We start from the raw sequence: 11,038 nt of genomic DNA, 5'->3' as shown, positions 1-11,038 counted from the left end.
AAATAAATTGCCATACCTTGAAGTGGGGCACTGTCCTGGCTGTCCTGGAACTCACTCTGTAAACCAGGATGGCTCCAAACTCACAGAGATCCATCTGCCTCTGCCTCCTGAGTTCTGGGATCAAAAATCTGTGCCACCACCACCTACCTGTATCTCTGCTTCTTAACTGTAGACAGTATAACCTGTCGTATCATACTCCTACAAACTGCTCACCATTATGGACTTTACTTTTTTCTTAAGTTTTGAGCTAAAATAAACCCTTTTAAGTTGCTTCTTGACAAGTGTATGGTCACAGCAATAAGTAATGGATATGAGGACTATATATCTCATTAGGACACATTTGTACTCCATATTGCAGAGAGGAATCTGCAGACACACATTATGCATGGTGTTAATGGCTTGATTTGTCTATGTTAACTGGTACTGCACCCAAGGAATACCTAGAAGAATTCAGTAACAACAGCGGCAGATGCTAACCAGACTAAGTGTCTCTAGGAATGTTTGGAAGCTAGATCAGACAGATGATAATAAGGGAGTACAGGAGACAGAAGGAGAGATGCCATGGAACCCAAGAACAAAGATGACCACCTAACCAAGCTTTGGGATAACTATCTCCCTGCCACCTGCTTGAGATAAGACTGAAGACCAGTTTCCTGGATGTGAACGTGCTGCCTTCTCAGACCCCTGGCCTTATGAGTAATACACAACTTAAAGATTTAACCCTCCGCTACCCAATATTGTGAGTGACAGGTGACACCATCTCCAGTGTTGAGTAGTAGCATCAACCTCTCTCTTCCGCCCCAGGGCTGAGCTTGACCCATGAACCTAGCTCTCAGAGAGATCCCTGCTCTGGCCACTGGGCATCTTTTTTTTTTTTTTAAGATTTATTTATTTTATTTATATGAGTACACTGTAGCTGTCTTCAGACACACCAGAAGAGGGCATCAGATCCCATTACAGATGGTTCTGAGTTACCATGTGGTTGCTGGGAATTGAACTCAGGACCTCTGGAAGAGCAGTCAGTGCTCTTAACCACTGAGCCATCTCTCCAGCCCCCAGGGCATCTTTTTTTATCTCTATGACCCAGTACTCTGGCAGCTTGCTATCTGCTCAAAAGGTATAATAAATTAATGGCTCACTCATGATAGAGAAGCTGGAGCAGCATAAGAATGGTTTAGTATGGAAATGCATCCTCCTGATGAAGGCAGAAAGAAGAGATTCAGGGGCTTTGCAAACAATAGCAAGAGAATAAAGGGAGACTGGGAGGAGACATATCACTGGCTAGTCAGGAGCACTGAGTAAAGGTTTAGAGTACCTGGCTCCTGCTGAAGTACTGGAGACTCCATGCGACTTTCTCCCAGGCCTCTCCTCTTGTAGAAGGAAAGAGATACTTGTAGCCACCTGTGGCCATTGATGAACTGGGTTCACCAGAAAGGGGGGCTGGAAATGAAAAAGGGGGGGTAGAGAGGTGAGAGAAGCATGAAGCCAAGACAAAGTTTTCTGATCAAGGCTCAAAGTTTAATATTCAGCTCTTCTAATTTAAAGGGAAAGCCCCACCAAACCAAATCTTGTTTCAGCTGGAGGTGGGTGGGGAACCCATCCTTTGTCACAGCTGGAGATGTCTCAAGACAAGCTCAGTGGGCAGTCTATTCGTCTAAGTTCCTATAACAGGTTGTACATGCAGCCAAGGTGGGTAACTCCACCTAGGTCCTATTATTAGGTTTGTTGTGGTAAACAAGGACTTTCTGGCCTGCTCAAGGCTGAGTGGAGGGCACAATTCCCCCTTATTAGTTTTTTAAAGATGAGCAGTGCCAGCAGCTGGACGGGGCATAAGATTTCATCCTGTCTAGGGTAAAGAGTGGCCGGGTGACCTTGTCTGCCTTAGGCTGGTGTCTATATTGCTCCTTAGTACCTGTCATAGAGAACATACATAGCATTATTGATGTGTGCCTCTGTCTTAGGTCTATAGGAACTCAAGAACACTCTTACCCATCTTTGAATACTGGCCATCTATGGCACACTCTTTCCCATACAGACCAAAGTCACATTCAGACCAAAGGACCAGTTATTAGTATTCTGTCTAAACTCCACCTCCACAGTTACCTAGCAACAGCCAGGTATACTCCTCCCCACAGTTACCTGGCAACAGCCAGGTAGGCCTGCCCACTGTAAAAAAGGCTACTTGCCACCTCCTCCCTCTCTTGATCCCTTGATCTCTTGCCTCTAGCTCCTCTTTGCTCCCTCCCCCCTCCCCTTCCCCCTCTCTCCATGTGGTCATGGCCGGCCTCCACTTCTCTTTTCTCTCTCTCCTCTCTCTTTCCCCGCCATTTCCTCTCATTCCTCTCTTCACCTTTGCCCAGAATAAACCCCCTCCCCCGCCCCATGGAACCATTTGGTCTGGTGTGGTCTGTGCTGAGCTGCACACCAAAATCTAACAATGATGCTGAAACCCAGAAACGAAGACTTCGGGAACCTCAAGACCCATGCGGCCGCTGGCTCTGGCTGCTGTGACCATGCAGGACGGACATCATGTGGCCCACCGCAACCCCACTGCCGCCACTGCCACACCACGCAGACTCCATCTGCTGCTACCTGCCGTCATTTCCACCGCTGCTGCAACCCCATCCGCTACTGCAAGGCTAACAAAACTTCCACCATGTGAGCTGTGCCACTGCGGCACCCACATAGTGCTCTGACACGTGGGCTGGGTAGCCAGACAGGGGACACAGACCTCACGGTTCCACCTTTCCTGATACCAGACTGCACAAACCCGCAAACACACACCAGCATATTAATTGGTAAGGAGCTTCCAATTGGTGGGAGGGACCCTGGATGCCCAGTTAGTGCCTGGTCAACCCCTGGGCTAAGGGGTTGGCTTTTCATTGCCCCAGTCCATATGACTGGCCTCTAGCTGACCTACAACTTAGGACATTGACCATTGGGTAATCTTCCCTCCTCGAAAGTAGCTCCCAGCTCCCCACAAGCTCTCTCAGCTGCCAGAAATTCTGGTACCAGGTGGGCTACTTTCTGGTGGACTCCAGGAGCCCCACTGAGACCCCTAGATATTCTCATGACAACCTGATAGCTAGGCTGTTAGCCTGATTTTTGATTGCCAGCTTTTCTTTTGGGACACTGACTGATAGCTTGGTAACAGCCATGTCACCCAATGGGTACCACATTGTCTTTGACTGTACCCACAGACACTCCACTGGGTTGTCTACTGAAAAACCTCAAATCTCTAAGATTAACACCTGATTTGAGGCCTTCCAAATTGATACACCTCTGCAATAAGGTCTGGATTCGATGCCCTCTAGATAATGGACTAACGTGGCCACTTCATGGCATGCTAGACCCAATCATTTTAAGGAGCCTTAACACATACTGCCAGCAGTCTGGTAAATGGAGAAAATCCCCTATGTTCGATCATTTATCTACCTTCGTTATACTCCTTCCATGTGTTCTGCCTGTTCCCCACCCCAGGTTCTCTTAGCTATGAAACCTGCTCAACCCCACACCTCTTTCTAATTTTTCTTTTTTAATTAAACCAAAATGGGGAATTGCTGAGACTCTAGTGGATGTCTGCAGGTTCCATGCTCACTAGCATAGCCTAGAACTGGTAAGCTTCCCCATCCCCCACTGAATAAAGTAACCGTCCACATGGTCCCAGGAAAGATTTCTTGAGCTAGAAGCTAACCTTGTCTGTCCTTCCCTGAATCCCCTTGGGTGAGACATTTCCCCTTTTCATCTCGAGACAGTTTCTCGTGGCTGAGTACCCTAGGCCAAGCCTGGACAGACTGTTGTCTCTGCCTCAGGGGCACCGGCTCCAACTCTAGTCCCCAGTGTGTCTCCCAGGAGTCAGCCTTTTGTGCGCTTCTCCTCCTCCTCCGTCATCTGCGGCCACCTGGACCCACTTAGTTCAGCTGGTTTGCCTGAAAAAGCAGCAGGTCTGGGACCTGGCTTGCTCCCTTCCCCTCTGTGGTTCTTAGCTCTCTGCTCTGGGTTTTCTCCTCTCTGAGATTTGCTTTCCCACGTGCGCAACCACACGTGCAAAAAGGGCTTGGCTGCCCAGGCACTTGAGGGAGGCTTCTCCCTCTCCCTCTCTGCCCAGGACCTGTAAAGTGAGTGTTAGCAGTGCCTTCTGCCACAAAAACAACTAACATGAATGTTGCTGTGATATAGGACATGCTTGCTTTTCCACCTATGGCTCACATCCCCAGCCCGGTATGATCCAGCTTTCTTATTCTGGTCCTAGCCAAATGTTTCTTTGCTAAAACAAAAATGTGCTTTTCTCTGCCTACACAATCTCCCACAGTTACTTAAGACAGGATAGGAAAGGTTCTGTCTTAATAGATTTTTACTACTGCTATTAAATTCTATTCAGTTACACCCAATCCTTATGGCTCTCAATCTTGTCAGAAGTCTGCTAATAGTATTTTTTAAGCTATGGCTGACAGAATTCCCAAAGCCTCTAACAGTTAACCCAAGATGGTTTCAGAAGACTTGGATACTGGACACCTAAAAGATACAGCCTGGATTGTATGTGAACAAACACAGTGGACTAAACAGGATGCTCTGAGTCAAATAACTTGGCTAAACCAAGGTAAGTCATTTCTCATGTCACGCATATACATTCCACAGAGAAAAAGCCCTGTGTCTTCTACACTTGTAAGCCAAACTAGCTTCACCCAAGAAACTATGGAAACTGTGAGAGCTGTTGGCTAGTGGACTCTGTCACTTTTTAAAAATAATATACAACTGGTAGATTATTGTTTACTCTTTCTAAGGCTTCTGACTACATTGACAGCTAAGCTTTCACAGATATTATCTGTTACCTCATTTCCTAAACTCAGCTGCCATCAATTAAATGCTTCATACTTCCTCTTCTTACTGTGCCACTGTCCTAAATTATCTGAGTTCCTATAAACTGGCCTAACTCTAATAAAACATTCCACTATACGATCCAGCAAAGGTTCATCTTAAAGACTGCTTGTGTTGTTAACTCATGCTGTTACCTCTTTTGTAAACTTATAAGCTACAGGAAACCCACTCAGATCTACCTCTCATGGACCATATAGACGCCATCCAGATAAGTACATCTGCCTAAAGTTCCCACTTACTACCTTTTACAAAGGTGGGAATCCCTCTGGGTTTCAAATGTACATCTTAGAAAAAATTTCTTTCTCCCAAATGTACTTAATCTTATTCCCTACATCTTGTCAAGTCTAGGCACATCCAGAACAGCTCCAGAGAAGCAACCTCCAGATGTTCCATCTCCTGTCACACACACAGCTGCTTCTGGACCTGTTCCTTCTGGCCTATCCTCAGATGGCTCCATAGACCCTGGACAGCAGGAAACAGCCAACTCTCCTAAGACCAGTCAAACATCCCCCATGCCCATTCTTCTAGGTTCCCCCTAGAGACTCGTCACTCCCAATGCCAGCAGGAAGTAGCCAGATATCACGACAACCCTATTCCTGCTTCACCATCACCTCTTTCTAATTTTTATTTTTTAATTAAACCAAAACAGGGGAATGTTAGTATTCTGTCTAAACTCCACCTCCACAGTAACCTGGTAACAGCCAGGTAGGCCTGCCCACTATAAAAGGGGCTGCTTGCCCCCTCCTCCCTCTCTTGATCCCTTGATCTCTTGCCTGTAGCTCCTCTCTGCCCTCTCCCCCCTCCCCTTCCCCCTCTCTCCACGTGGTCATGACTGGACTTCACTTCTCTTTTCTCTCTCTCCTCTCTCTTTCTCCCCACCATTTCCTCCCGTCCCTCTCCCCACCTTTGCCCAGAGTAAACCTCCTTCCCCCGTGGAACCTTTTGGTCTGGTGTGGTCTGTTCTGAGCTCGAGCCAAAATCTAACACCTGTGAGCATGCACTCAATACATTTCTTCATATTGATGGATAACTGCCATGATGAATAGCTGAGCTTGCTGAGAGTGATCCTTTGTGAAGGCAACCAATCTGTTTGAGATACAAGGTTCAAAAGTTAAAAGCAACAAGATTATCCAAGCAGTGTAGAAAATAAAGTTGTAAGAGGGAATGTCCCAGGTATCTAATCCAGCTGTTAATCAGCAGGGATCAGATACAATGTCTGGCCACCAGGTATATAGTGGGCGGCTTTAAGTATTGATAAAAAACACTTTCCAGTAAGAGTGGAGACTATACACCAGGTTAACTCAGCTGGCTGATAGGGATTCTGAGCTGTCTTCATCATTAGAATCATGATCATTAGGCTCAAGATCTGTGTCCACTTAATGGACCAATCTTTCAGTCAGCCATTGGGCTCTATTTTCTTTTTATATAAAACACACAGAACCATGGCCCCAAATTAAAACAGGGTCAGGACCATTCCATGTATTAATTAGGGGGTCTCTCCATTTGACCCTGACAAATGAGCTGGAAGTGACTGGATGCCAGTGGCAATCCTCTGCAGACTGACCTTTAGCATCAGTTTGCAAAAAATTTAAAACAAATAAGACAAAGGCAAGGTGTGCTTTTGGTGACCTTGGAGGATATAATTCCCCCTCTTTTGTTTTTAAAAGCCAATTTTTCAGAGTTCCTTGCAAAACCAGGGCAGAAGTGGCAGTAGCTGCTCCTCTCACACTCAGAGTTATGAAGATATAATTTTAAAGTTCCACAATATCTTGTCCTTGAGAATTAATAAGGAATTCCATAATATAGGCAATATTAAATTGTCACCAAAACATCTCAAATGTCTGACTGCAATAGGCAGTTCTATTATCTATAATCTGATATGGAACACCAAGCATAGAAAACTAATGTAGGCAATAACTAATTACATTTTTAGTTGCTTCTCTTGTTAAAGCAGTTGCAACTAGAAAGCCTAAAAGGTGTCAAGTCACATGTACATATTTTAATTTTCCAAAATCAAAAATGAGTAACATCCATTTGCCAAAATTGATTACATATAAGTCCTCAAGGCTTAACACCATTATGAAAAAATTGAGGATACTAAGAACAAGATTTTGCAATTTGACTTGCACACTTTCTAGAAATACCAAATTATTGTTACTATTTTTTTTTTTTTTTTGGTTTTTCGAGACAGGGTTTCTCTGTGTAGCCCTGGCTGTCCTGGAACTCACTCTGTAGACCAGGCTAGCCTCGAACTCTCGAACTCAGAAATCCGCCTGCCTCTGCCTCCCAAGTGCTGGGATTAAAGGCGTGCGCCACCACTGCCCAGCAGTGCATGTTTCTTAAATTAAGCTGTATTTGTATAAATAACTGTAAAATTTGAGAATTAGCAATATCTAAAAAAAGGAACAATTTTAAGCGATTATAAACCATGAGCTATATACTGGTTATGAGTATACAAATTGAAAGCTTGATTTTTTTTTTTTTTTTTTTTTTTTTAGCATTTCAAACAGTGGCTACAGCATGTAATTCAATTATTTTTGCTGAAGCAGGGGGAAACTCAAGAAAATGAACATGTGATCTAATTACATATACTGCCTTCTAATAGATGAGGCATCTGTAAATATAGTAAACATGTTTTCTATGGGCTGCATGCATGAATTTATAGGAAATACAAAACCATGCATAGAAGAAAACTGTCTTTTGGATAATGATTATCAAATTTGCCTAAAATGTTTACCATGTAATAGGCCAAATATCAGTATTTTTCAATAACCAGTTTGATTGCTATTTGGAGTAAAGAAGAAACATTTCATCCAAAATACTTTCAGGATTCTATCTTACAATTCTGTATTAACACAGTAATAGTTTCATAATAGGATGTTCAAACTTTACTTGCAGATGAAGAAGGATGAATCAACATTAATGGTTTCTTTTGCCAAAGAACTGCTGTGAACACATGAGTAGCAATAACACAAACAGCCAACAATTGATCATAGTTTATCTAATTTATTTGTTGATAACTAACAGCTTCCTCTACTTCCTGCAAAGCTATTCCTCCTTCATTAGTTAATTGTCAAGGGGAATTAAGATTTGCATACTCCTTGAGAACATAAAACAGAGGCTTAAGTCCTCTTGTGGTGAGCTTAAGATGGGGTCTTAGCTAATTAATATCTCCTAACAACTTTTGAAAATTAATAAAAGTAAACCATTTTTTTGCATGTACACCTGGAAGCCAGAAGAGGGCACTAGATTCTATTACAGATGGTTGTGAGCCACCATGTGGTTGCTGGGAATTGAACTCTTATATTTTTGGTTGTGAGTGCAGCCTTTAACAGCTGAGACATCTCTCCAACCCCAACTATCCTTTCTTATTGGAGTTTTCTGTGCCACGATCTGCTTAGGATATAACTGAGGTCTCAAATATTGAAAAGATATTGTCTTTGAATCTTTTCTGGAGCAAGAAGCACTCCCCAAAATTTTAAAACTTATGAGAGCAAAGGCTTGCAGAAAAACTCCTTCAGAGAGATCAGCTAATAAAATATCATACAATGAATAATGTACACTGAAAGATTCAAACTCTTAACTTGTTGTATTAAAGCAACAACAATTTTTTTTCATATAATGTAAGGTTATTAGCTATTCCTTGAGGCAAAACTTTCTTTTTTTTTTTTTTTTTTTTTTTTTTTTTTTTTTTTTTTTTTTTTTTTGGTTTTTCGAGACAGGGTTTCTCTGTGTACCCCTGGCTGTCCTGGAACTCACTCTGTAGACCAGGCTGGCCTCGAACTCAGAAATCCGCCTGCCTCTGCCTCCCAAGTGCTGGGATTAAAGGCGTGCGCCACCACAGCCCGGCGAGGCAAAACTTTCTAATGATATCGCTTCATGGGCTCTCAAAATTTACAAGCAAATTCACTGAATGCAAACCTCCTACCTTCACCAGGATGTAAAGGAATGGTATAAAAACAATCTTCTAAATCTATAATAATTCTATATGCATTTACTGGAATGACAGCTAGAGTAGGCAAGTCAGGCTGTAATGCCCCACAAGTTTCATAAATCTTAAGTTTAAACTTTGTTTTGGATTAATTGAATAACCAATCCCTGTAGCTGAGTGAGAGTATCACACAAAGGCCAAATTGAAGGCCATTCTGTCCTCTCTTACTCTAGAGCAATTCTTTTGTTAGCAGGCACAGCTATGCCATGGAGGGAAGCAGAGATAATTTTAATTTCTCCAGCATAATTGTTATCTATAACTCCTGGAGCATAAGCTGTCTGTTGTGAATGTCTTTGGGTCTGAGGCTGACACCTCCCCAAGGAACAAGCAAGGCAATAAACAAATTCCAGAAAACACCTTTCTAGGGGCTGGTCAGGATGACCATAACAAGTTTCTGCTGAGCTTACTCTGCATTGTCTTAACTCAAATGTAAATGTTCTTAATCTCAGCCTATTTCCTGAGGCCTGGCCCAAAGATTATCCTTCCTGCAGGCCTGTACTGTGCCACAGCTGTTTTTAACACTTTTATTCAACTCTACCTGCTCTATCCTCTTCTCTATAAACATGGGTGAGTCAAAAAAATCCCAAGCTCACAATTAAACTGCCAACTGCAGCCAATGGAATACTGGCAGTTTAACTATATTTTTAAGTTTCTTTTGCAACATTAGAGTATAATCATAATTTTGGGAAACAAAACCAATTTTTAACAATGTCAACAAGCCTCGCTGTCACTTTAACACCATGGACACCACCAAGCAAGTGATTAACTTTGGGCTCAGGCCTGCCAAGCTGCCACACTAGGTATTGTTAGAGATACAGAAACAACTGCTAGACTACAAAGGACTTGGCATCAGTGTGCTTGAAATGAGTCACAGGTCATCAGATTTCGCCAAGATTATTGGCAATACAGAGAATCTTGTGAGGGAATTGCTAGCTGTTCCCAACAACTACAAGGTGATCTTTGTACAAGGAGGTGGGTCTGGCCAGTTCAGTGCTGTCCCCTTAAATCTGATTGGCCTGAAACCTGGAAGGTGTGCTGACTATGTGGTGACTGGAACTTGGTCAGCTAAGGCTACAGAAGAAGCCAAGAAGCTTGGGACTGTGAACGTTGTCCACCCTAAACTTGGAAGTTACACCAAAATTCCAGACCCAAGTACCTGGAACCTCAACCCGGACGCCTCCTATGTGTACTTCTGTGTGAACGAGACTATGCATGGGGTGGAATTTGACTTCGTACTTGACGTCAAGGGAGCTGTGCTGGTCTGTGACATGTCCTCAAACTTCTTATCCAGGCCAGTGTATGTCTCCAAGTTTGGTGTGATTTTTGCTGGTGCTCAGAAGAACGTTGGCTCTGCTGGGGTGACGGTGGTGATTGTCCATGATGACCTGCTGGGGTTCTCCCTCAGAGAGTGCCCATCAGTCCTTGACTACAAAGTGCAGGCTGGGAACAACTCTTTGTATAACACACCTCCGTGTTTCAGCATCTACGTCGTGGGCATGGTCCTGGAATGGATCAAGAACAATGGTGGGGCCACAGCCATGGAGAAGCTCAGCTCCATCAAATCCCAAATGATTTATGAGATCATTGATAATTCTCAAGGATTTTATGTATGTCCAGTAGAGCACCAAAATAGAAGCAGGATGAACATTCCATTTCACATTGGTAATGCCAAAGGAGACGAAGCTTTGGAAAAGTGATTTCTCGATAAGGCAGTAGAACTCAACATGGTCTCCTTGAAGGGGCACAGGTCAGTGGGAGGCATCTGTGCCTCTCTGTATAATGCTGTCACAACTGAAGATGTTGAGAAGTTGGCTGCCTTCATGAAGAATTTCTTGCAGATGCATCAGCTGTGAACAGGACCAGCCACACTCTTGCCTGTGTGCAACCTGCAGTGTTTAGAGTAACATGGGATTGAATACAGAAACTTAACAGACATGGATTTTTTCAAATACATGCTTATTACAGATTCCTTTTTCAGAGAATAACGACTAAACAATGGGGCTCAGCGGGTCTGAGGAAACTACCAGCTAACGGCCACCTTCATTCTTACGTGACTTGGAAACATTTTGAAAGCTTTGCTTTTCTAATGAATTCAGCCTGTCATCTTTGCTGCTCCTTTCTCTAAGTGGCTAGAAGGACTTGCCCTGGACTTTTCCCTGCTGGTTCCAA

General features: G+C 43.5%; 1 pseudogene; it reads left to right on the top strand.

The window, feature by feature from the left end:
• Nucleotides 1–9,609: 9,609 nt before the first annotated feature.
• On the top strand, nucleotides 9,610–10,725 carry LOC114639822 (annotated as a pseudogene).
• The last annotated feature ends 313 nt before the right edge of the window (nucleotides 10,726–11,038 follow it).

This window comes from Grammomys surdaster, unplaced genomic scaffold (assembly GCF_004785775.1).
Source record: "Grammomys surdaster isolate TR1022 unplaced genomic scaffold, NIH_TR_1.0 125752, whole genome shotgun sequence".
NCBI lineage: Eukaryota > Metazoa > Chordata > Mammalia > Rodentia > Muridae > Grammomys > Grammomys surdaster.
The sequence above is the reverse complement of the archived record's forward strand: the minus strand, read 5'-3'. Positions and strand labels throughout refer to the sequence as shown.